Source organism: Typopeltis vanoorti, chromosome 22 (genome assembly GCF_054136105.1).
Source record: "Typopeltis vanoorti isolate ZY-2024b chromosome 22, IOZ_Tvanoo_1.0, whole genome shotgun sequence".
NCBI classification, from domain to species: Eukaryota; Metazoa; Arthropoda; class Arachnida; order Uropygi; family Thelyphonidae; genus Typopeltis; species Typopeltis vanoorti.
This window is the reverse complement of record NC_143570.1, coordinates 28,139,906-28,167,182: the sequence shown is the minus strand read 5'-3', so window position 1 is coordinate 28,167,182 and position 27,277 is coordinate 28,139,906. Positions and strand designations below refer to the sequence as shown.

General features: G+C 37.4%; 1 protein-coding gene across 2 annotated transcripts in view; it reads left to right on the top strand.

The window, feature by feature from the left end:
* LOC150094263 (toll-like receptor Tollo) overlaps nt 1–27,277 on the top strand; it is a 151,524-nt gene that overhangs the window by 45,986 nt on the left and 78,261 nt on the right. For both annotated transcript variants that reach the window (XM_090411756.1, XM_090411755.1), the window contains exon 2: nt 14,610–14,646. The gene's annotated coding sequence lies outside the window, so the exon portion shown is untranslated. The remainder of the gene's footprint in view (nt 1–14,609; nt 14,647–27,277) is intronic.

The window sequence follows — 27,277 nt, the reverse complement described above, 5'->3', positions numbered from 1 at the left end:
TCGTCGGAGCTCAGTATTTCTGAATAAACTATTTAGGAGCTTCCGCTGTTAACCCTGCCAACCCATCTAAACGACACCCGTCGACATCCCTTGTCACTTTCCATCTTCCTTCTCTGCAAGCGTTCCATTTAATATCGTCCTCATCTCCTTCCAACTGAGTAACTTTTAAACGATTTTCACACTCGCCCCCCTCCCCCTCTCAGTTCCGTCACTCCCCTCCCGAAACGACAACGGTTCGCCGTTCTGTAACTACTCATTGCTCTCGCTTTTAACACCCTTGACCTTCTTTCTCCTTTTCTTTCTTATCCTCTCCTCCCCCTCGTCACATGAGCTGAGTCCTCGTTATTATACAGACACAGAGGACTCCGTAATAGAAATTTTGTCATTGGTCACATCTCGTGATTTTGAACATTGAGTTTCGCATTCAGAATTAACATAAGGAATCGACGCGCTTCGATAGGATTCATTGATGAAGCGAGATAAAAAAAATATATATATTATCCAAAGAAGGTAATTTTGTTTGTTTACTGAAAATTCAAATATGGAACTGTTTAGCGCGCATTCATCAATTAGATTGCGTCTTCAAGGGATGAAAAACTCGACTTTATGGGTGTGGAAAAAAAAACAAAAAACTTTCAACTTCCGTATGAGGCCGGTTAGCTCACCTTCAGTTGTGAACAGCCCTGATAAGGATTCTTCGTGTCCTAGACAGTATTCAAACCCAGATTTCTAATCCAAGAGCCATCGTTTTCACCGACTACGCTACTGGAGTCTGCCATTTTGATATTACTGAATAATTCAAAGGAAATATTATTGGTGTATTACGATGGGTCATTTGGATATTTTTTAAAACCTCTATTGATTTGTTACTCATCTACGAACACTTCGCAGAGCAGCAGGAAGAGTAGGTGCCCTTTATCTACAAAGACCCCGGATATTCTGTCTAAGATATGAGAATTAAAGCCCATCTAAAAGTACGTAAGCAGGTAGCATAGCAAATGATAGGAACTTTAATCCAACAAAACAAATAAGACTGGCCGGTGAAGGAACACGTGTGTGTACACGCACACACACACACGAGTTAACAAACATAATAGACTTTTCCCCGCTCCTGAATAACTCATCCTTTGAAGTCACCTCGAACCCGAGTTATCCTTTTTCATCACTAATCTGTATCTAGAAACGAAGTAATTATTAGACTCTTCTTGTTGGAACAATTTGTGCAGTGTTGGCTGACTATACCTCCTGGTCGGTAAGCTACTAACACACGATAACACGGTACTTCTATAACACGGTCAAAGAACCCCTCGTATAACGCGGTACTTCTATAACGCGGTTAAAGAACTGCAGCAAACCTTACTTAATACGGTATTTTTTATCTTTTTTTTTTTTGCTGGAAAAACAGTGATAATGTTGGATGTAATTTATCAGCATTTCCATGTTCTTATGAACTGTATTAGATTACACATTTTGAATCGTCTTAAAAGAGAAATAGGTATCATTTCTTCATTTAATTATTACTAAGTTTAATAAAAATTAATTTATCTTTAATAAGGTTTGGAAATTTTTAAATTTTTTATAATATTTTGGTTTTAGTAAAAATTGTAAATAAATATAAAAATACACCATTATAAAAATCTAATAATATATTCTAATTAGCTTTTGGAACGAAAATATGCTTGGTTTGTTTGTTTCCTCTGATTCAATCGTTTGTTTCCTCCGAGATATCATCCTGATGAGCAAAGAAACGAATAGTCAAGCAGTTAAGCCTAGTTATTTAGAATAAGTGGAATTTTAAAATAATTGCTTTTTTGTCATTCACTTTTTTTTATAGTCGCGCTTTTTTTGGAAAGCAACGAAATGAGTTTTAGGATTTCTTTTTTTTAATTTAATCTTGTTTCATTTTCTGTAATAATTATACTCCTAGAAAGAAAAAAAAAGGTTGTTATAGCTACATATGAAATTGCCTATTTGCATTTTATTAAGTCGTACGAACTGGAAACTGACACAAGATGTTCACAATTTTTTTTTCCCTTTTCATTTATGACTGTGCAATCTCCTAACTTGCGTGTTTCCAGCTTGTGGACCTAACAATGGACACTCACTTAAACATCGAATGCGATCAACGATGGAGGGGGGGGGGGGGGAAATGCCAGTTTCTATACTAATATTAATGTATTGTAACTAATATAAAAATTAAATGCAAAACTTTGTTTATAATTCTAAATTGTGAGTGGAAAAAAAAAAAGTTTTCACAGTACGTCATTTTTTATCAAAGAAAAATTTGCAGATTTTAATTCTTAAGCCGTATTAAAGGGAAAAAAAAAACGTTAATGGAAATTTATTTTAATGCATTTACCGTAATTATTGCCTTAATAAGCATATTAGCATGATGTTCTAACTATACAAGAATACATTAAATTTGAATCTACTTAAATGCCTGGATATTTCTTTATTTTGCAATGGCATAGAACATTAAAAGAGAATCTCTTAATGTACTTTTTTTATCCATCCATTCACGTGTGTTAAATAATATTTTCTTTGTCTGAATGACATAAGAAAATATCGTGATAGAGTATTCTACTTGCACATTAGAGTAACTTTAGGCTTTTTTTTTTTTTTTTAACGAGATTTGATTTGCAAACTCGAAAAAATTGGCTGTACAACCCTCACAATTTCGAACATAATAGTTACAATTTCGAACGCGAGGTAGCGCAGTTTGCATGACTTACTCTAATCATCTGGTTTTAATCTGTATGACCCGCGAATTATTATTAATGTTTTATTACTTTCAATGTGTGTACATTGAATTAATCATTTGTCTTCAAAGTAAATTAAAGTTACCGCCACCTACTGACTAGATTAGTAATTATGATTATTATTTGATATACATCAATAATGATTTCATCTCTTTATAAAGTTCGTTTTAACCTGTGTGACGTCATGCATAATTTAACATGCTTACTAGTTGAGTCATATAATTTTTTTGAAAATAATAAACAAAAAATATTCTTAATAATAAGTAAAACTTTAGCTTTTAAAATAATAGTATAGTTTTTAAATTAAGTTTTAATTTTTTTCTTTTAATAATAAAATTGATTTAAAATATATGGAACACCTTTAAATTTTCTATATCATATTAGTACACTTTATGGAAAGATGCAAAATGGTCATGGACCTGATCAGAGAGAAGAACAGAGCTAGGAAGAGATTTCGTAACACTCGCGCTCCTCAGGATAAGACAGTGCTTAATAGATTGAATGGAGCAGTAAGAGATGCACTTAAAACGCATAGAAACGAAGTTTGGGATAAAAAGTTAGCCTCTATCTCACCTATTGATCACTCTATCTGGGGCCTACTGAGAAACATCAAAAACAAAAACAGATCCCTCCCCCCTATAATCTCAAACCAGGGCCTAATCCACACAGATGCAGATAAGGCAGAAGCCATACTTAAAAATCTTGAGGATCAGTGCAAACCATCTTATAACAACATTGATTTCAATCATCTGTATAAAATCCACAGACAGGTTAGACATGCACTAAACCTCCCGGATACCAGTGCTGATCATATTGCACCCGCATCACCTGTTGAATTATATGATATTATTAAAAAACTTAAGAACAATAAAGCTCCTGGACCAGACAGCATCTCAAACAGGGTGATCAAGCTGCTGCCTCGAAAAGCTATAGTGCATCTGACCAGTATAATAAATGCAATCTTAAGACTTCACTATTTTCCTTCCACCTGGAAACTGGCTGATGTGATTCCTATACATAAGCCAGGCAAAGACCCACACTTACCGCAGAATTATCGTCCAATCAGTCTCATCTCCAACCTGGGTAAGATTGCAGAGAAGGTCATCCTCTCACGACTCCAAACCTCAATAAATGACCTAAACATCCTCCCTAAAGAACAGTTTGGTTTTCGGCAACACCATAGTACTACCCAGCAAATCCATAGAATTGTGGAATATATCATCACCAGCTACAACTGGCGCCAGTACACAGGAGCTGTTTTCCTAGACCTATCTAAAGCATTTGATAAAATCTGGCATTTTGGACTCCTGCACAAACTTATCTCAGCCGGCATCTCACTAAAAATGGTTCATCTAATCCGTTCATATCTTCAGAATAGATCAATGCAAGTTAAAATTAACGGTTCTATATCGTCCCAGCGCCATATCTTTGCTGGAGTGCCACAGGGATCTCTACTGGCTCCATTGCTGTTTTCTGTATACATGTCAGACATCCCTCACAATCCGATGACTTCCATTTTAGCGCTGTATGCGGACGATACGGCAATACTAACCAGATCCCTCAGACCCCACTTCGTTACTAGAAAGCTTCAAGAAAACATTCTAAAGCTGGAGGATTGGTTCTCTAGGTGGAGATTGGAAGTCAACCCCCTGAAAAGCTCAGCGGTTCTTTTCTCAAAAAGGCCAATGTCTCCTGCAGGAGATGTGTTACTATTCAATACTAAAATTCCCTGGCAGACAGAAACAAATTACCTGGGTGTAATTCTCGACAAAAAGCTATCTTTCAACCAACATATCAAGTCTGCATGTGCAAAAGCATCTAAAGCCATAGCTCAGATTTACCCGCTAATTAATAGAAATAGCAAGCTCAGCAACAGAATCAAATTGCAACTTTACCAGATGACGATTCGTCCCATAATCACCTATGCCTCTCCAGCCTGGAGCCACACCTCTAACGCTAACATTATCAAGATTCAGCGTGTGCAGAACAAGTGCTTGAGAATGATTCTGAACGCCCCGTGGTATGTTAGAAACAGCCAGCTCCATAGAGACACAAATATTCCATATATTCTCTCTTATCTACAATCCTTAGCTTCCAAGTTTTTTCTAAAGACGTCCACACACCCCAATGATTTGATTCAACAAGCTGCAGCATATGAGCCAACGGACATATTCAAATATAGAAGACCAAAAACTATATTAGCCTCCTATAACGATGCATAATCTCCATGCCCATTCAGGGCGAGCAAACTGCTCGTAAATTTTACCCTCACTGTAACCACGACAGATAGCGGGGAATATGAAAAGCATCTTGCTTCACCCTTAAAGACATAAATGTCAATTGTCAATGGTCATCAGATGAGAAGAATAGACTTACATAGTCGGTGAGATTGGTTCATTCAATCCAATATTCTTGAAGGGTAATGGATGGCAATGCTGTAGCTAATGAAGTTCTAACTGAGGCTTGGCTATTGCTGTTACGTCCTGCCATGATCAGAGCTTTAATAGCTCAATAACACCTTATCCCTACACTGTCCTCTACAGATAACGGGGAATATGAAAAGCATTCTTGCTTCGCCTCTTTAAGCCGGTCCTTATAAGGACAATGGTTATCAATTGGCCGTGAGATGTGGTGATTGATTCATTCAATCCAATACCCTTGGAGGGTAATGGATAGCAATGCTATAGCCAATGAAGTTCTAACTGAGGCTCGGCTATTGCTGTTACCCTCCTGCCATGATCAGAGCTTTAATTGCTCATTAACACCCTATCCACACACTGTCCTCTACAGATAACGGGGAAGATGAAAAGCATTCTTGCTTCGCCCCTTTAAGCCAGTCCTTATAAGGATGGTTTTTATGCTATGATTGATAATCAATAAAATCAACATTTAAATTTAAAAAAAATTCTTTCCTCTTCAGATATAATGAAGTCTTGCTTTTCTCTTGACTCTTTATTATTACTTCTTTTCTCATTTCTATTACATCAGACATAGCGCAAGTACAGTGTTTCCTAAGTAATCAATATTCATGAAAACCTCGTTCCCGTTCTTTTATAAAGTATTTTAGAGTAACTTTTTTTTTTTTTCGCCCTGAAAAGGGAGCAATTCAATTTTCCCACTTTAAGCAGAGCTATTAGGTTAATTAAGTAGTTATGTAAGGTGAATTTAAACACAAAGTAATCGCTATCTTAAATCCCCCAGAGTACTGGTTAAGATCTTTATCTGAAATGTGTTTTCTATGCCATTAAGAAAGAAATAATCGGAAATAAGGAAATCTTTAATTTATGTAATTAAAGTGCACAAAAATAGAAATGTGAAAAATTTTAATGCAGAAAAAGTATAAGTGAATAAATTCAGGATCATCTTAGACGTCTAGTCCTGCAATTAAGAATAGTTTTAAAGTTAGATTCGCTTAAGATTAATCTCATGAAAGCAATTTTGTTAATTGTAAAGGAGAACATAAGAACTTTGTAAAGTTGTTTTTGTAATGCACTGATTACGGCAACACATAAAATAATCTCAATAAGTTAAAATATTTTTTCAAAATGAAATTAATAAGTTGCTAGATCCTCCACAATACTTGTGTCGAACCGTAGATTCCGTTGGGGATAAATTAATATCTCCCTGTTGGCTAAAATTGTTCGGTGGGACGTATACATTGTCAACTATATACAAACTGAATGCGATCCATTCTTATCATGATCGTAAGTCATGACGACTTAGTTAGCATGACTTATACACAGATTGATTAGTCCTGTAGAGTGGGGATGTTTCTCCTCTTGATAAAGTATCTGATGATGCTGATGCACTTTGCTAATGGCTTTTGTTTCGAGTATTCGACCAGGACGAAACGAAAATGTTTTGCTCTAACCCTTTTAAGCCTTAAGAAGAAAATACTTTGTCAGTGTAAGCGGTCACCACAGAACCATTATCAGATGGAAGCAAAAAGTTGAGGGGAAGAGGAGAGTGGACTGGACAATTGTGTTGGGGGATGAAATGCATGTATTATATTAGTGATATCGCGTAGAAATAGATGAGAATACCTCATCATACAAGCCATATAGTATCCGTGTTAAATACTCTCGCGTTATTTAAATACAGTGAAAAGATCTTTCCCTGTTGGGACATTTACTGACAAACATTTGTGACAGTACAAATTCATTGTCGAAATGAAGCACATCCCCCCCACCCCCAAACCAAGCCTCCAAAAGTTCTTCGAACTGTTTCTGCTCAGTTTATTGTTTCTTGTTAACTTGTATTTGACTCCTTACACCCGCGAAAGGTCGTAAACCTATAGTACATCAATACCATGGGCGAGCTAAGAAATTTTGATCGGTTTTTTTATCATGTTTATTTAGTTTTACATAAACCCGAAGCACTACTTTAGAGCATTCATCGCACCCTTTCAGGCCATTTCATAGCTCTTATAAGTAGGACAGTCTCACACCGGGTGATGAATTCGAATTCACAATAAGTTGTGGGTTCGAATCCCACCTGGGGCATCGATGCTTGTAAAAGCCTGCTCTAGATGAGCATGATAGCTCTGAGAATTTATAGGACTTGTCTTGATTGTAAAACCACAAAATAATCTACGATGGTGGAATTAAAATCCGCAGAATTGGTTGGATTTCGGATACTTTAATCACTCAGCATGTGCAGGCCGGCAAATTTATAGGATTTTTTTCTATTTAATTATTATTATTTATTTTTTTTTTTTTTTTTCAAAATGCTTATCTGTTATATTCATTTTGTGTCTGTTAATCTGGACGGATCATATCGAAATTCACTATTTGGAATCTTGACATAGATTTGACTAAGGCATTCTGAAATGTATCGTTTAGCGTGATAGTAATAATTATAACCCAAAGAAATAAGTTAAAAATCTTTAAAAAAAAAATTGCATTTTCACTTCTTTTAGTAATAATCTCGATAAACATGTGAATTTCTTGATTTTAGACTATTCCACTGAGATATTTAAAAACACCAAATTTATATTCACGTATCTCAAGTATATTTTGATATATCTAAATTGCCATGGATGACGTGAAAATCCACTTCATTCAATCCAATTCCCTTGGAGGGTAATGGGTGGCAATGCTGTAGTCAATGAAGTTCTAGCTGAGGCTCGGCTATTGCTGTTACCCTCCTGCCATGATCAGAACTTTAATAGCCCAATAACACCTTATCCGTACACCGTCCTCTACAGATAACGGGGAAGATGAAAAGCATTCTTGCTTCGCCCCTTTAAGCCAGTCCTTATAAGGACTATAAGGCCATGGATGACATAGGTAGCCTGGAGAGGTCTATCTGGTTAAGGTCACCATACCCTTGGAGGGTAATGGAATGCAATGCTGTAGTCAATGAAGTTCTAACTGAGGCTCGGCTATTGCTGTTACCCTCCTGCCATGATTAGAGCTTTAATAAGATTAGAGAGCCATGGATGATCCTTGGAGGGTAATGGATGGCAATTTAGATATCTTTAGTATATTTTGATATTAAGTATATTATATTTAGATAAAAGCATTCTTGCTTCGCCCCTTTAAGCCAGTCCTTATAAGGAATATAAATATCTGTATTAGAGGGGAGGGTAATGGATGGCAATGCTGTAGCCAATGAAGTTTTAACTGAGGCTCGGCTGTTGCTGTCTCCCCCCCCCCCCATGGGGCGCTGAGATTCGAGAGTTTTGAGTTCGCTCTCTTAAGGTTTTTGCCTTAAGGGAGCAATTTGAGTCTTTGGGGAAAGTGTTCTCCGGTGAGGGCTTTGTCGGTGAATGCTTTTCTCTGGAATATGAGTGGTTCTGCTTGGTGGTGGGTGGGAGGCCATCACTGAGTGGAGCCAACGCTGAGATGGACGGTCTTTCGGCCACTATTGGGTGGTCTAGGGATCGTCCGAATTTTTAGAGATTGGCTTTACTTACACGTCGCCAATGAAGTTCTAACTGAGGTTCGCATATTGCTGTTACCCTCCTGCCATGATCAGAGCTTTAATTACTTTTAATATCTGTATTAGAGAGATTCGAGATGGCGGAAGATGAATACCGGCATGATGGTTGTTGTTGCGAAGAATGTTTTTTGATTTCAGGTGATTAGTGAGTTTTAGATTTTGTGAGTCTTCTTTGATAGCAGAATACAAGATAAGACTTTGATTTTTGATGCAATTTTCCGGCTCTAGCCCGTTTTCTTCGTCATTATAAATATTTCTCAGAATTTCTGCTGACAGGTCTCAAGACCTGCGGGATTTCTACTTGCGCTCATACGCAATTCCCCAATCACCACCTACTAGATTTAACAACGAACAGAACAGATATGGATAACTTTAATGATCTTCTAGAGCATCTAAACAAAGATCAAGCACTAAAACTATTTAAATTATTACTTAAAAAATTCGATACGAAATGGCCAGGTTTCCTAAACCTGCACATTCAACCAGATGAACCCGAAGATATCGAGGACGAAGTTGAACAGATCAACAATACCTCCATCTCCCTACCTGAGGACCACAGTCAGACAGACTTCACAGAAGAACACACGGATAAAATACGCAGAACCGAGGATGATCATATGGAAAACGAAACACCCTCACAAACTGTGCCGGAAAAAAAGGAAAAGGTCCCCCCGGTAATTCTCCGTGAAAAAGAAAAATGGACCGCAGTTGCAAGAAACCTGAGAGAACATAACATCGTCTACTCCTGGGCCAGAAACACCGACGAAGGAGTAAAAATTCAACCAACAACAGTCACAGACTACAGAGGGATAACAAAAATGATGGATAACAACAAACTACAGTACCACACCTTCGCACTAAGCAGCGAAAGAAATCTCAAGGTTGTACTGCGAGGTGTCACTGAAGGCATTACCTCCGAGGAGATTCGCGGCACACTTCACCCAGCAGGGCCTAACACCAATCAAAGTCAACCGGATGCTTAGATCTGATAAACGACCGATGCCATTAGTATTAGTTGAGATCCAGAACATGCAAAGACGAATTTACGACATAACTGCGGTCTGTGGACTTAAGATAACAACAGAACCACTTAGGAAAAGGGCATCAGCAGGGCAATGCCATCGTTGCCAAAAGTTTGGCCATGCCCAAAGACTATGTAAAGTCGAGTTCAGATGCCTGAAGTGTGGTGAGAAACATCAAACCATTACATGCTCTAAACCAAGATCCACACCAGCCAAATGTGCCAACCGTGGAGGTCCCCACCCAGCAAACTACAACGGATGCAACCACCACTCCAGAAATCACGGAAATACAAGACACGTCCAATCTGGACCACTCAAAGCATCTCAGCTGCACAGTCATCAAACCAACAAAATCCTATCCACAAAAGTCAGGAAAGGGCTCAACCTCCCACCAAGACCTATGCAGAAGCAGCCCGCCCAAAGGACACAATGCAGAGCAATCGAATAGGCTCCAACATCACAGCAATACTGACTGCCTCGCTAGCCACTATGCTGCAGGAATTCAGCAGAACAAACCCAACTCCATCCTCCACAAAGAGATTCCTGCAAGGAACCCATTCCATACTGTCAGCACTCAACAATGAATAAAACAAAAGTAAAACCCAACTCACTTCTAATTACAGCCTGGAATGCCAACGGCCTCACCAACAAGATACTAGAACTACAGGAATTCGCACAAAGACACAACCCGGACATAATGCTGATCAATGAGACCCACCTAAGACCTGCCAACAACCCAAAAGTGAGAGGATACACAACGTACCGAACGGATAGACTCAGCACCAGAGGGGGAGGCACTGCCATCTACATCAAGCCCTCCTTCCACCACAATGCCATATCCAACCCACAGACTACCAACCTGGAGACTACAGGAATACAAGTCCACACAAACAATGCTGGAAGCCTCAAAATATATGCCACCTACAACTCACCAAGCAACCCTCTACTGACAGCAGACCTGGACGCCGTCCTTGGCACCACAGACCCCACCATCATAGCAGGAGACTTGAACGCCATGCTGAACCACACAGCATGGTTCAGCACCAACAACAGAAGTGGACGCATACTACACAACTACTCAACGCTTAACTCAGTTGTGGTAGCAGGACCCACTGAGCACACTCATTACAGCCCGCATGGCAGATCAGATGTACTTGACGTAGCTATCCTTAGAAACATCAGTTATCAATACCAACTAGAGACGATCAACGAACTCTCATCTGACCACAACCCAATTCTGATCAAACTTGGCACACAAGACCAACTGGCCCCCCCAGCACACCTTCATATCATGGGATAGGCTAGCCAAAATCCTACCAGAATACGTTGGCCCTGTACCCATCATCCACAAAAAAAAAAAGAAGAAATAGATGAAGCAGTAAGCAATCTAACAAACCAAATCAAAAAAGCACTAGAAACAGTCACCAAAACCACAACCAATCACCCAACCAGACGGCTCCCAGAAAACATCATGGACATCATCAGAACAAAAAACAAAAGATACCACAACACAAGACCCCCACAGGACAAGAAAACACTGAACAACTTGAACAACCAAGTCAGAAAAGCACTTCAAAACCACAGGAATCAGGATTGGGGCAATAAACTGTCATCACTCAACCCAGAAGATCACACAATATGGAAATTTCTGAAGATCCTGCGCACCAAATACAACCCTCTATTCCCCATGCAAACTGCACATGGAACGGCGCACACTGATAAAGAAAAAGCAGAAGCAATAGCAGAAAACCTAGAAAAACAATGCAGCCCATCATATGACAACATAAACATCACCCACATATATAAAGTCCACCAGCAGGTCAAGCGTACCTTAAGACAGACCTCAGACAAGCCAGACAGTATCACCCACACTACTCCAATGGAAATAACCAACATCATGAAACATCTAAACAACAAAAAATCTCCAGATCCAGATGGAATTACAAACAGAATATTCAAACTACTTCCTCGAAAGGCTATTGTGCACCTGGTTAACATAACCAATGCAATACTGAGGATACACTTCCGCCACTCCATGGAAAACAGCCGACATCATACCAATAAAAAAAGCCAGGAAACAATCCGCAACTCCCGCAAAGTTACCGTCCAATAAGCCTGCTTTCCAACCTAAGAAAGATTGCTGAAAAAATCATCCTCTCAAGACTACAAGAAAAATCGATTAGGAATAACTCCAAACGAACAATTTGGCTTCCGCCGTGTACACAGCACAGTGCAACAAATACACCAACTAGTGGAGCATATCACCTCAAGGATACAACCAGAACTTTCACACAGCTGCAGTCTTTCTGGATATTGCCAAGGCCTTTGACAAGGTATGGCATCAAGGATTACTCTACAAACTCATTCAGGCCAACATTCCAACAAACCTTACCCGTCTAATAAAATCATACCTCACTGACAGATTCATGCAGATAAAAATAAATGGCACCATCTCAACTAGGCGCCAAATCCTGGCAGGAGTACCACAGGGATCCCTGTTGGCCCCTTTTCATAATTTACGTGGCTGACATTCCACAGAACCTGAGGACTACCATCACAGCCCTATATGCTGATGACACAGCTATAATGACAAGATCTCTCTGCCCACACCTGGCGATCAGTCGTCTCCAGGACACCATTATAAAGCTAGAGAAATGGTTCTCGGACTGGAGGATACAAGTGAACCCCATCAGAAGCTCAGCTATACTATTCACCAAACGCAAAGCCTTCATCCAAGATGACATTCAACTCCTCGGAAAAAAAGATACCATGGCAGACAGAAACCAAATACCTTGGAGTACAGCTAGACAAAAAGCTAAATTTCAACAGCGACATCAAGCTCATAGGCACAAAGACATCCAGAACCATAGCCCAACTCCCTTCCCTGATCAACCGCAACAGCAAATTGGATACACGCAATAAGCTGTTACTATATCAGATGGTAATACGACCAGTAATCACATGCATCCCCAGAATGGAGTCACATCCAAATCTAACATCCTGAAACTACAGAGGATACAAAACAAATGCCTGCGGATGATCTTGGACGCCCCATGGTTCGTCAGAAACACGCAGATCCACAAAGAAACCGGAACCTCAGACATCCATTCTCTCCTTCATCACCATGCGGAAAAGTTCTTCGGCAAGGCACACTCTCATCCCAACCCACTAATCAGACAAGCTTTCAGTTACAGTGAACATGCATGTCACAAATGTAAAAGACCCAAGGCAATCCTACTCTCAGCAGAACAGAGCTAACTCCATAGTTCACATAGTGCCAGCATAAGGCTCACAACCCCCCCCCCCCATCAAGCTTCTCGACAAAGACAAAGGAGAAAACAAAAAGCATTTTATGCTTCACCCAGCAAGCTAGTAACGTTATTGTTGTTATCTGTATTAGAGTATTTAAACAAGTGATTTCTTGAAGGGAGAGTGGGACATCACCTCTAATACGAGAACAGTAATCGAAGGGTGTGTAGATTTGTGATCTATTATTTTTGGTCGCCTTGGTCTCCACCCGTTTTGTTGGAGGCCAAGGCGGCGCAGACACCTAACATCATGGATGTTCGAGTCAGCCTAAGAAGAAAAATCGAATTGTTTTGTTTTGGTATCAATAAATTCATAAAATTTTATGAATTTATTGATACCAAAAATTGGGGACATAAAATTGTCTGTACAATCTATTGGGACAATTCATAAAATTGTCCCCATAGAAGAATGGGGAGATATTCTAGTATTGATGATTTCTCCTTTCGCACTTATCTACCACTAGAAATTAAACCGACAAACCCTATGATGAAACTTTAGTAGGCAAACCAGGTCTATGCGAGACCCATCCTAATGTCCTGAAAATGTTAAAAGTGACAGCATACGTTTCTCCAATCTTTCTATTATTTGGGTGCAAATTAGCGTCACTTGCGTACATAAGACGTAGGGTCATTTGGTTGCCTCAGCGATAGGAGACTGTATTGCTTTTTATTTTAAGAGCAACAGCCATCATGCATTAGTTTGTTTTGCTGTCTACTTTCTCTGTGATCGTATATCACTTGAACAACAACAAAAAATGTGCAAGTGAGAATTTAATCTATACTGCCAAATCGCAATGCGAAGATGTAGATGAAAAATCATCCCCAATAGTATGTAGTCTTTTAGTTCACCGAGTTTTTTTAATGCAGTTCTGAGACATACCACGTTGCGTGTCATACGTTTCTCGCCTGCGTTTGCTTTTCTTTCTTTTCACACACACACACACACACACACACACAGTACACTTTGGAGACGACATCCCTTTAACACTCCAGTACCTTTCACCGTCCGTAGAAATCGCAAAGTATAACGGATGCCAACAATTAAGCCTCTCCGGAACCGAAGTATATCTTGTCCTTCTTACAAGCCTTCAAAAGAGCACGAACGTGTTGCAAGTCCGCAAGTCTGTTTTTGTCAAGCAGTCTGCCGAGCAAGAATGCCTTCACTACAAGTTGAAAACAGGCACCGAATAACGGCCTTTCTAGTAGGATAGAGAGAGTTTTCTGAAAGCTAAAAGAAAAAAATGAGCAAGAGAAGTGAGTCAACGAAAAAAAAAAAAAACTTTTTTGAACAAAAGTATGTCGTACTCCCTTAAATTTTCCTTTTACCAAATGTTCGCAGAAAACTTTCACTGGTAAAAGAAAATAGTCCAACTGCGACAGCTGTATATGACAACATACGACACTCCCGTATATTGTCACATGATGCTTTTGAATATAAGCAATCCATACATGAACGAATGTTTAATTTAAAAAAAAAAAAAACTAGCATGTGTATTACTAGAATTTTACTTCTTGGCTATATCTTTACTTTATTTGTATTTTTTTATTGTTTTTTAGATTATTTCTTTTCTTTTCAGTATCTCATTGATGTAGACGCCTTTCTTTGGGTTTTAGGTGAGTGCTTATTTTTTTTTTTTATCATACTTGTTACTCATCTAAATAATTACTTGAATTTATTTATTAATATATGAACATTATTTTAATTTAAAAAAATCTAATAATTTTTATTCCAATAATATTTGACTATTCAAGATAGACTTATAGTTTATATTCTACTGTACAAACCGAAACACACATAATCGATGCTTTAAGATTGTGAAATCAAATGCATATTTACATAAAACAAATATGTCGAGTTAGATTCATATAGTAACTTGCGACGCTGCAAAAAGTTTATTTCAAAATAGTGCAATTTTGAATAGATATTAGGCCTTATACTCTATAGTATCCTCTGCTAACTACTTGAATGCTTTTTTTTATTTTATTCTCGTATGAAATCTATGGACTCAACTATGAATATAAACGCCTATATTAATATGGTTTATTTTCATACAGTTAGATTCTAGTGCTAATACAAATACGTGTAATTGTTAAGATGTCTTCTAACTGTTAATTTTAAAAGCGAATATCATCGTTTTTTTTTTTTTTTAAGTTGTCCTTGAGATCGATTTAGTCTTCACAGGTTAGTTGATGTGCTGAAGTGACGAAATTCTGGGCTGCACTCTTCATCCAATTACTACTGATGAGAGAAGAACTGCATGCCAATGCGAAGGCACAATGAACTGTTGGCTTTACGATCCGGTCTGTTCGCTGTCTGTCACGTAGAGACGCTTGAGAAACCTTGTGAGAAAACATTTGTTGAAGCATTGGAATCTTCGACAAACACAAGCGTCAATAGACTACTCTATAAACCGTTATAAAAGGCAATGGAGAGACAGAACCGGGGGGGGGAGTTGAGGGAAAGAAGATGAGAGAAGAAGGCGAGCAACGGGAGCACTAGCTCCCCCTAGACACAAATTGGGGAAAGTAAGGAGACGTTTGATAGATGGATTGTAGGCTGGAAGCTTGCGCGAGCTACATAATTATGTTTTGTTGAGCTAGCGGACTTTGGATTCCCTCGAGTGAAGAAAGAACCGGGGGGGGGAAGGGGGGGAAGGTCAGGGAAAGTTTATAAATGGCTTGCAACGGTGGCTATGGGTTCAATAGGTTGTATAATTGTGGGGTTGAATCTCTCCTTCGCCCCTTTGTTATTTGCTTCGGTGTCATTCTCCCATTTTTTTTTTTTTTTTTTCACTACGATTCCACTTATGCAGGACTTGGGCGCTAAGAAGGTTTCCACCTCTACAAAGAATAGTTTCTTTCTCTTTTTTAGTTTTTTTTTTTCATCTTGTTAATGCAAAGTCACGTTTTAAGAGGTGGGGTGGGTACTTGCTGAACGCGTGGACATGAGTTTTCTTTGTAAATCTGCACGACCAAGCCTATCAAATATCGTTGCTTATATTGATTGCTGACAGTAAATACAAAGCTTAAGGACATTAGAGGCGTGTATAGGTTAGATAACTACACGCAAAATTTAAATACAGAATAAAGAGTAAATCCAAATAGCTCTTTGTTTTAGAGTATTTTATAGTTTTAGTGGCGTAACGTGTGGACCTTAACCTCTACTTGGCTGTAATATAATACCACTTGAGATTTCTTAATGATGTGCTAGGTAAGTCGAATATCCAACCAGGTGGCAGCACGTTCTTTCCTAATTGTTTTGTTTTTAACCATTTATTCATGTGCCTTTTTTTGGTAGGGATTAGTATGACACTCACGTCTCCCGTTTACGTGTTTAAAAAAAGATTTTCGAAAAAAATGTAAATAATAGATTTGTATTTGAAATAATATATTTAATATTTAAATAATACGGTTTATATCAGAAAAATAAATGAAGAAAAAAACGTTTAAGTTCCTACACCTTTTAATTTATTACAAATAGAATTTTATAATGGGTGTATTGTTAGACGAAATACAAGTTTTCAGTCTGTGCCTTGTTATTATTTGTAAGACGTTCATCATGTATTGATTCAAATGGATACCAAACGAAGTCCCTCCTCTTTCACCCGCCCTTCTCTCTTTCTCTGTGGCAGTACATGAACGGTATGCCGCTCTGACTTACGCATTCTTGAGTTCAAAGGTCATCCATGCAATTTTTCATTTCACGGCAGTTTGCCAATGCGAGTGTCATCATTGAACATTGGAAAACGGGGTCAGTCAGTCATGGTGAGTCAGCAAAGAGATATGCCAGCATAAACACTTGCGTGGTCATTGTCCACCTCAAAGAATAACAGCGAGAACCGTCCACGAAGACTAGCCTAGCGGAACATTTGGCTAACCGAATCATGATTGGTTTCTGGCAGAAGTTAGTTTTTCTTAAGTTTTTATTCAGTGCTCGCGCCTGCACGAAGATAGTTTGAAAATTGCGAAAAATATCTTTTCTGTAGCATTCATCTATCTCTTCCATTATTTCTCTGTGTGTGGAGGTTTTTTTAAAAAAAGATTTTCGGAAAAAGGTAAATAATAGATTTATATTTGAAATACTATACTTAATTTTTAAATAATTCGATGTATAGCTTGAAAAAAATGAAAAAAAACCGGTTGAGTTCCTACACCTTTTTATTTATTACTAAGATCTCATATTAATAAGTTATATAACAATTTTTATTTTTGGGGTGTTCGCTTCGTGATATCTCTGGCATCATAGCTAGAGAATTTTTTTTTTAATCTTAGCGTTTGTAATCCGAAAGATTCAGTTGCACGATCTGGCAGGTGAATGAACTGACAGTAAGCAATAAAAATGGGACTTCTCCACGTGCTCATTGATGACACAGTGATCTGGTATGCAACATCAATGTCTCGTTACTGTGGAAACAGGGATTAAGAGGGGGGAGGGGTGAAGTCAGGGAGAAACGGCAAATGAATGTACTTTGAATTAGTCTGACTGAGTGAGCAATAATGTCGGGCAATAACGCAGGTCTCAGATAGAGACACTCGACCGAAGAGTCATGCGATCCTTTGTGTAGGAGCTTCACTTGCTTGCGACAGAATAAACACAAATCATGTCACCAGACCACATTCCCCTCGAAAACCGTGACTTGGATACATAATTGCTACAATTGAGTTAATGGGATACAAATGGTCCACATTTCAGGTAAAGCCATTCCAAAACTCCTCAGAACATGTAAACTAATGTGGTATTTCGGTGATATTAACCACGGATAATGTACAACAATGATCATTACAGTTGCGTGTATTTCATCTTTTCCACGTGTCTATTGATTATCCAGTTATGTTCCTGTAGCTGTCACTTATGCCTATTAACTTCCTTTCATCTGTTTCTCGCCATTTTAATCCTATTTATTTGCATTCTGTCATACAACTTGGTCATCCATGTTCGCCTCTTCAGTTACTAGAATTCGAAGTATATTCTATGGGTTATTTGATCATGATTTCTATATATCTAAACATTTTCAAAAGGTTCTGTTGAAAACTAATAACAATAAAACAAGCTCTTGGGATAGGAGTGAGTAGAAGCGCCTACAGCGACATCTGTGGCTGAAAATATTTTTTTAAAAAAATCTTTAAATATCACCTATCGAAGTAATATTAAAAATATTGATTACATTTAAATTCTCTGCCATGTCACGATGAATAGTCTTAATGAGATGTGCGTATAAACCAGATTTTTTATATTTTCATTCATAAAATGAGATAAGCTGATAAAAAAAGACTTTTTTTTTTATTCATGAACAATTTATGACACTCAAAACCTTACATATCCACCTTTAATTGTCCATATCTCAACGGACATTGCAATTAGTCAAGGGGCTAATTTAAGATGAAAGAAATAATGACAAAAGATAATATCTATAGCTATGTTCCGATGAAGATAATTAAGTTTTTGATGCAGTCTTTCTTTTTATCAGTTGATTCAAAACTTTTACTGGAAACACAAATATTTGAAAACTGAGTTATTTGAAACTATTGGAATGCCTTGTTTGGCGATTTTAATAGTCGCACACTGATTGTGCTTTGAAGCGAGCACAATTGAGATGGATGGAGTCTTTATTAATGATAAAATTATTGCGATGATGCATTGATAGATAGATTCCGGGGTTGGTTGACTTGAATTCAACTCATTACTTCTAGTGATTGATGATTTGATTGATTTGCAGTTATTGTTGCTAAAGTTTCTCAGCTGGGGTGGTCTGTGATTATCTTTCTACTATTAGCACGCTTTTTTTTTTTTTTTTACTTTTTTCTTGATTTAAAATTCTAACGCAGAATCGAGTGATTTAATAGCCACGCCTTTCTCATTTCGAAATGTGATTTGGATCATTCTGAAAGATGGAAACCATATGCACAATTAACGCTAGATATAACTGCTATCCACTTTTTTTTTTTTTTTTAGTTTAAATGCTCATTTCAAACGCATTCTATGAATACTGAGTTTGTAGTAAATAAAGTAACCAAAACAAATAGCATATTTCTCTCTTTTGAGAGGGGGGGGGGCTTAAAGTAGCCTTTAGGGTAGTGGCGGCTCGTGACTTGAAATCGTGGGGGTGCTGCAACTTTCGAAATATACATACACAACGTAAGTACAGTGTATACGTGTTTAGATAAAATATCAAATTTATTGTGGTAAAAATTTAAGAAAAAATTAAACATGAAAAAATATTGTTTATTATCGATAAAATTATACAGTTTGGTATAATTCAAAATTACTTAAAAATAAAATCCATTATCATAATCCCAATAATGTTCTAAAATAAAATATCTTTAATTGTAATGTCCAAATATTTAAAGAGACGGAATAAACACGATAAGCACTACGAATACTCTACTACTGGCACAAAATACACATAAACAACAGTGGAACTGCGCGACGGACAGTGCCGCATTACACTAACAGCTCGCATCTCACGTGCATATGCATATGCTTGCGCGAGTAGCAATATGACACTGTGGTAAACACAGTGCTGCTAGCGCCCTCCTAAGTGCTGCAAGATGGATTTTTATTATTTTTTATACAAAATAAGAGAATTGTATAGGATTGTTGATGATAAAATTAAATATAAATAAAGTAATAAATATATTTATATATCGAGAAAAATTAAGGATGCTGCAGTTACGCAGTGCCTATTCACGAGCAGCCCCTGTTTTTGGGAATCGGAAACTAACCCCAAAATCGCCACGTCCAAACACAATTAAAAAAAAAAAAAAAAGAATTATCCAAAAAATGCAAAATCTCTTAGGGAAACTATTTTGTCTGATATATCTTTTGTTCTTTCTCTCCCTTCCAAAATGTAGATATTCAGCTATTCCTTCTATCTTATTATCTAGACACCAACCTCTCTTTCTCCCATGTATCGTTTCTCAATTATATAGTAATGTAAAGAGTACCGTGTCTAACCTATCAAGGACACCTTGACCTTTCTTTAGCACTGCGGGGGGGGTGAAAACAAGGACAGTCATGTAGATTACTTTTAACACACCATATAATTAACGGTAGCAATTACTTTTGGTTGACACATCACAGGTGTTAATTATTGTCTCTACTTGTCTGTTCTTGATGGAGATGTTTTATTAAACCAATGTACGGTTTTTTAGTTTTTTTTTTGAACGTGTTATAGAGAGGATGTGTATCTCATCCCCCCCCCTGTTTTTTTCATAGCTGTCGCAACCATTAATTTTGAAACACTCCAGAATTAAAATAAAGGGGTGTTTAACATGTTATAGCATTAATGGAAAAATATCTGAAGTATTAAGAGCCAACCAATCAGTTTATAGAACGTTTTTTTTTTTTTATAAATTGAGGTATTATGGAATTTCGTTCAAAAGAGGACTTAGAAGCGTGCAGAAGTGAACAACACAATCAATTAGAAAATACCTGCAAGCCATCAAACTTTTTTTAGTCAAGGGAGATTGGAAGAACGAGAACAATACCCTGATTTTCAAAGATTAGGTCCCAAGACTTCTCTCCGCAAAGCCCTTATATAGATTTTGGAATCCCGGCTTAGAATACCCAAACTTAATATACAAGATTTCTTGATCGAATTCTTAACTGTTAAAAACAACTGTTCATTGACCCCATTTCTTTAACCATCTGGATTAACTTCAGGTAGCAAAGTTATTTGGTTTACAGGTGGAAAATTATCATTGAAGATTTCATTTTTTTTTTTTTTTAAAACTCTGCATGCGTTTTATTATAAAACCATCGCTGCGTAAGGGGTTCGTTAAGTTTTGAAAGCTAAGTGGGATGTCCAAGTGGATTTGTTATCGTTGAAAAGATTTAATGATACCTTTAAGATCTTTTTTTTTTTTTTTTATAGTTTTCAAAGCAACAAAGGATGGTACGGAAATGGTAACAATAAGCAGCGTTATCAATCTTTGCCCTGTCAACTTTTTTTTTTTTTTTTTTTTGCACGTGCAAAAGTTAGTCTTTGGGTATGGTTAGAAACGCATTCGTTTTTTTTTTTTTTTTTTTTTCTTTCCAAGTTCAGAATTAAACTCGTTAAAAGAAAGTATTTGGATACAACTGTGGTGAGATACACTGTCCCCACTTTTTCTTCTCCTCTTCGGGGGGGGGGGGTAAAGGAATTTTTAACTCTTAACGCCACTTAAGTCGATAGCATAACCATAAATAAACTCCCAAAAAAAGATAACTTGCCTCTTAAAAATCTCCACTTGCATCTCCACATTTATGAGCCACATAAACAGCTAGTGGAGGTACTACTAGTGGAGTCAATGGATTGGCTTGATGCTACTATCTCTTTGTGTTTTTAAGGGGGGATTTAAAGCCTGCGCTTTTGTGATTTCACGCTATATGAAGGTGAGTGGTTGATAACATTATGGAAGAACGTTGTTTCTTATATAAAAACTTAAAATGGATACTTAGCTGGCAGGATGTGTTTTATTTTTGTGTCTAGTGATGGCAGCTCACAGTTGCAAGAAGTAAACACTAGTGTGCGTATAGATGGCGTGTTTATAGCTACTGAAACTGATTAAAAACCAAAGTTCCTCTATAGAGAATAAAGTGCTGGCGTCAGATTACCTCTCGACTCAAGTACTTGACGCAGACGGCCAATAGGATTGTTATCTTAATGGTAGAAAAGGGGGATCGGTGTGTCATCTGTTTAAGTGGAAAAGCGTTTAAATAAATACAAGAGGAAATAGAAAAAATAGTGTGGAAAGAAGAGATTAGAACGATAAAATTAATTTCTAAAAAAAAAAATGGATTGAAAATAGAAAAAAGTAGTTGAAAGGTAGAATGTTTTTGATACGCTGAGGGTCTCTTGTTATTTAACTTATGTCTACTCAGGGCTCTCAAAGAAAGCCATAGAACTTATGTATATGCCTCAGTATTAATTTTAATGCTACCCCACCCATAGAATCCGCTGGTTTCTTTTTCAGAAGTACCTATTGTGGTTCATCTCGATAACTAGATGAAGATTAAATCGAACCTTATATTTATTTAGAATTTTTATCTTAAAGGATCCGAGTGGCTATGCGCTTCGCAACCTGGGGAGTGTCCTGGGTTCGATTCCCGTCGTTAACGTGAGGAGATTAGGATCTTTCTCAGATATAGCCGAGTTAGCCGGTCTTGGGGGTGGACTGCGGGGTTTTTCCTCCTGCAAGCAAACTGGCCCTGTGAACATACGCATTTACAGACATAGGACACACAGGGAGGCATAGGGCCAACCACCTTATTCTCAGTACGGGTTGAAAGGGCTTAGGATAGATCCGTAACAGGCCAATAGGCCTAATACAAAAAAGGAAGATCTTAAAGTGAGAGGGTGCCAAAGGTTAGGTAGCCTCGGAGAGCGTACTCTTAATATTTAGGGTTCACACTGACCTTCTGAATTAGTCAAAATTATTTAGTGACATTTACGTAGTTTAATATTATTTTACCGAATAAATTAAGTAAATTTCATCCTAATGTTGGTAAATAGAGGACTACGTGAAATTTTGAACTACTTTTAATTATTACCTTTAGACGTGAATTAATTTTTTTTATGTGATTACCACTCACAGAAAAAGGTGGGTGAACGTACAGTACATTTTTATTCAGAGGGAGTGGGAGATTCTGGTAAAAACATCCTACTTGTAACAAATACATTTTTAATGTTTACATTAATAAAGATATTAATTTTAATATCAAATTCATTTTTATTTAATTAAATTAAATGGCGGTATAAAAATGATAATACATTATATTCTTTCGACAACTCGAACATAGATCTAAGCCAATACTCGGTTTTCTATTAGTTTCATCCCAAAATTCTTGGCCGTGTTTCGTTCTTACATTAGAAATCAATATTTGTAATGTGATTCTTACTAACAAAGATCAGTGGCGCACTCAGGATTTAATCTTGGACGGGGGGGGGGGTTAAGTACACGATTTGAGAATACACACTACGCATCGCATACCTATGACTGAGCATCTGCAATGATCGCTGATTCATAAGTAGTATAGAAATAGAAGACACAACATAAATTTAAAAAAAAAATAGTTAAGAAAAGATTGGTCCCCCTCTCTGGGTGCGCCACTGACAAAGATTATACACAGTGATATAAATTCAGCAATGCACTCCTTAGAAATATTTACTTCCTCCACTAATCCAGATATTTGATTTTGTAGTCTTGTCATTTCCGGTACACGTGACAGTTAAGTTACAAAAACGTTTAACTGCATTATCCTTAATAAACCAGAAAGATTAATTATCACAAGAATAACGTCTACGGATGATGATCCCTGTGTATAACTGTTTTCGTTCCCTTAGTAATGTCACCAGGTACTGACAACAAAACTTGATTCAATCCAGATGTCCCTCGAAGCCGTAGATTATGGAAAATTAGTGGCTCTGACGCGCTGTCGACAACCATTGTAATTTAATAAAGCCACAGTTGGCACAATAATTACCGTTTCAAGCACACAGAGGTGTGGATGGCCTCGGACTTGATTTGTACCAAATGCAACCAGGAGACAAATGGCTTTGAAAGTATGATAAAGCGAGTGGATGAAAAGCCCATTTGTCTCCCACACACTACTCCAAGCGGTGTCTTCGTCTACTATTAACGAACGCAAGAGAATGGTCCGAACTTGGAGATAACCTTCAGGGATGAGAGAAGCCTTTTCGAATTATTGATGGGGAGACAGTTGTTGACATTAACGTCAAGGCGGACGGGAGAGCATCGAGATTCGCATCTACAGATCAAGCTAGGTGAGCCCCGAAGGGAAAAGGGACTGGGAGTTGGGTTCTCTGTATTAAGATGAGTGGAACGTGTGTTAGAATCCGATGATACAGAAATTCTTCTTGTTGCATTAGTTTGTTATGTGTGTGTGTGTAATACGGGGATTAATTTTTTTTTTTTTTTCAAGTCTATTTCTTCGAGCGCTTTACTCTTTCAGTATACAAAGCGGAAATGTGAAGGCTATGCTACGAGATCTATAGAAGTTTGTTCTGTTCGGAGAAATATATTTTTTATAAATAAACCAATTCTTGTTTTGTATATTTTCGTATATATGAAGTGATATTAATGATAAAGGAGTTGTACTGGTTTTGTAAATGCAGAGCCTTGGTACCTATGTCGGTATAGACAAAGACTTTGGTAGGAAAGACCTGGGTTCGATTCCCATCAGTGACTTGAGGAACCTTTTATGTGGTCTCTTTCGACTAAAGGTGAGTTAGACTGTCTCATACGGAGGTAAGATTTTTTCGGACCCCCCCAGAACAGGCAAACCGGCCCTGTGAATACACACGGATTACAGTCAGATATACTTAAGACCCAGCCATAGGCTTGATTCGTCAGCTATGTCGGTCCCAAGCCCGGTTAAAATAGGGGAAGGGATTGAGATGGTGCCGTACTTCTCCGTAAAAGGGGGTCTCACGGCCGTTGCATCATCATACAAAATAATAATAATTGTAAATGCAAATTACCTCCGAATTGGCTTAAAGAAACCAGCAACGAAAGAAATGGGATTATTTTTTAATTAGGTATTTTTTTTTATATTTTAAAAGCTAATTTAAAAAAAAAAGCCAGCTCGGTTAGTGTATCCACTCTCCAACCTACAGTCTGCGGGTTCGAATTTCGCTGTAGTCAATGCGTGCTTGTGATTGTCTTTAGGTGCGACCACCTGCCTGCTTACTGGAGGCGTGAAGTGGCTGATAAAGTTCCATTTTGATCTCTAAAGGCAAGTGGTTTCCGAATTATTTGACCTTAGCTCACCTACAATAATAAAGCACTTTCGTGAGTGTTATCAGGTAAAAAAAAAAAAAAATAACAAAATAAACCTCATCAAACGATTCATTGCACACAGCCAAATAACGGTGAGATCACGATGTATATCTGAATAACATTCACAGTAACGCTTTCAATATGAATAAAAGGTATTTTCCACTTTGTCTACCTTTTATTCTCCTTAATATTCCACATCCCAAATGTAAAGTAAATCATTCTTAGCAAGCATCTCCGGTCATTTCTAACTTGCATGTTAAAGAAGTAATTTATGAAGGTAGTATGAGAATCTGAGAGGAACTAGATATAATAAACTTGGGGGGGGGGTCCCTACACCTATCCATCTTACACTTCTCTTCTGAAGAAAATTTCTTTGTAGTAAAATAAATAGTTCCCATGAGACTGCCTTCGGACTTCACTTTGAATAAACTTTTGGTTTCAAAATGCCTTCTTAACTACGACATAAATAGCTAATGGAACTATTTTCTTTTCAGACGTTAGTATCTGATACTGCTTTCACTAAAAAATAAATAAATAAATAACGTTCACACCTATCCTTTCCAAAGCTATCTCTTTTCCTGAAGAATCATTTATTTATTTCCAAAAAAACAGTAAGTTCATACGTAAGAAAAGGCGACTATATTTTAGAATAGCAGTTTGCCTTTCAAATAAAATTTTTCTTTCGATTCTCTAGCGATTCGAGACGCATATCAACTGCTGACGTCTGTAATCTGGCAGTGAATGCATTTTCTTTGTTTCAAAAAAAAGTTTTTAAATGAAAACAATTACAGAGGTCGAAAACCGTTGAAGTGAATACCAGGTGGCACTTCAGTAGAAAGGAAACAAACAATAAAGTAGGCTTTTTTATTTTCTTGTTGTTTTCCTTTTTTTTATTTTCGTTTTTTTTTGTTTGTTTGTTGTTGCAGACGACTGTGTACTGTTTCAACAATAAGAAAGTTGATTTCACTTCAATTGTTGAGCAGCAAAGACATTGTTGAAATTACTGGATTTAGTAACGTCATAGTAGAACTCTTTTCAAGTTGAACAACTCATGACATGAAGTTGACGGAGTGGAATAAAATGTCTAGAGTAATTTTTAGTTCCCTCATTTTTTTTTTTTTCAGTGAGGGGTAAATGACTGGAAGTCCAAACAAATACTTCTTTCTCTTTACATCCTAACACGTTCAACAATTAAAAAAAAAATGAACAATAACGCTATCAAAAAATAGTACTGACCTCTAATGACGTCATTATGAATACGGATACGTATTCTTAATAATATTTCTAGGTCCACAGTACCTTTTTCTCCGGAATATAAGACTGTGGCAGCCTCGAGAACTTTAGCAATACTAGGAAAACAATATGTGAAGATGAAAGAGTGACATTTGCAGCAAGAAGACAATATTGCATACAAGTCAAAAGAAAAGTGATCTCATGATCCAACAACGGTTGCCAAGGGCAACAGTTGCAACCAAAATAATTCGCTTTCTTCAGGCATCTGGTCAGGCCAGTAGGGTCAGGGTGTGAGCTCTAGTTTGGATACACAGCTCCGCACATAAATGACCTGTTTGGTGTTAGTCTGCAGACTAATCTTCGAGCTGTGTTTAGGAGGGTGAAATAGGGAAGGATATAGGGGGAGCGAATTGCACTTTGTCTGTCCAAATGACACATACACACCGGCGTTAGTCACCCTATCCCCCCACCCGTCCCCTTTTGCCTCTGGATACAAGAACGCTAAGCACGATCACACCCCGCTGTTGTCACGTCTGCTGACATATTTATGATTCCCCAATGGAGTCTGCTGTCTTCTTGTGGTTAGACTATGCTAAAAGATGGTAGCTGACTGTAGATGTATATTTGAGTTCAATAACACTGTGTTTTGAGAGACAAAATAAGAAGAAAAAAAAAGTTAGTTTTAATGCATTTAGGTAGTTTCTATAATTCCTGAGTAACAATCCAAAAATGTACATTGCACGGACTTGAAATCCACCTTCAAGAAAGCAGACGATTTCACTGTCAACAATGACTAATATTTATCAACAGATAAACTATTTAAACAATGTCGCTAGACAACAATGTAAATTCTCAATAATACTGTACGTTACAGATCATACAGTTATAAATGCTATTTGACGAAATTTGGGCATAGACATGGTTAAGGCGCAAATATTGCTGTGATTATTTATTATATTCTATTTATTTACCGATAGAAGTAAACAGCGTAAGTTTTTCTTTTTAATAAATGGATTTTTGAGTGTTTTTGATTTAAAATATTTTGCATGTAACCTTTCATTGTCATAAAGAAAAAGAAAAAACACTAGAAAATTTTCCAAAAATCTTTTCCTAATTAAAATTCTTTTTTTTTTTTTTTTTAAATTTATGTTGTGTCGTGTCTTCTATTTCTATACCACTTATGAATTAGCGATCATTGCAGATGCTGAGTCAGGGATCGTATGCGATTCTG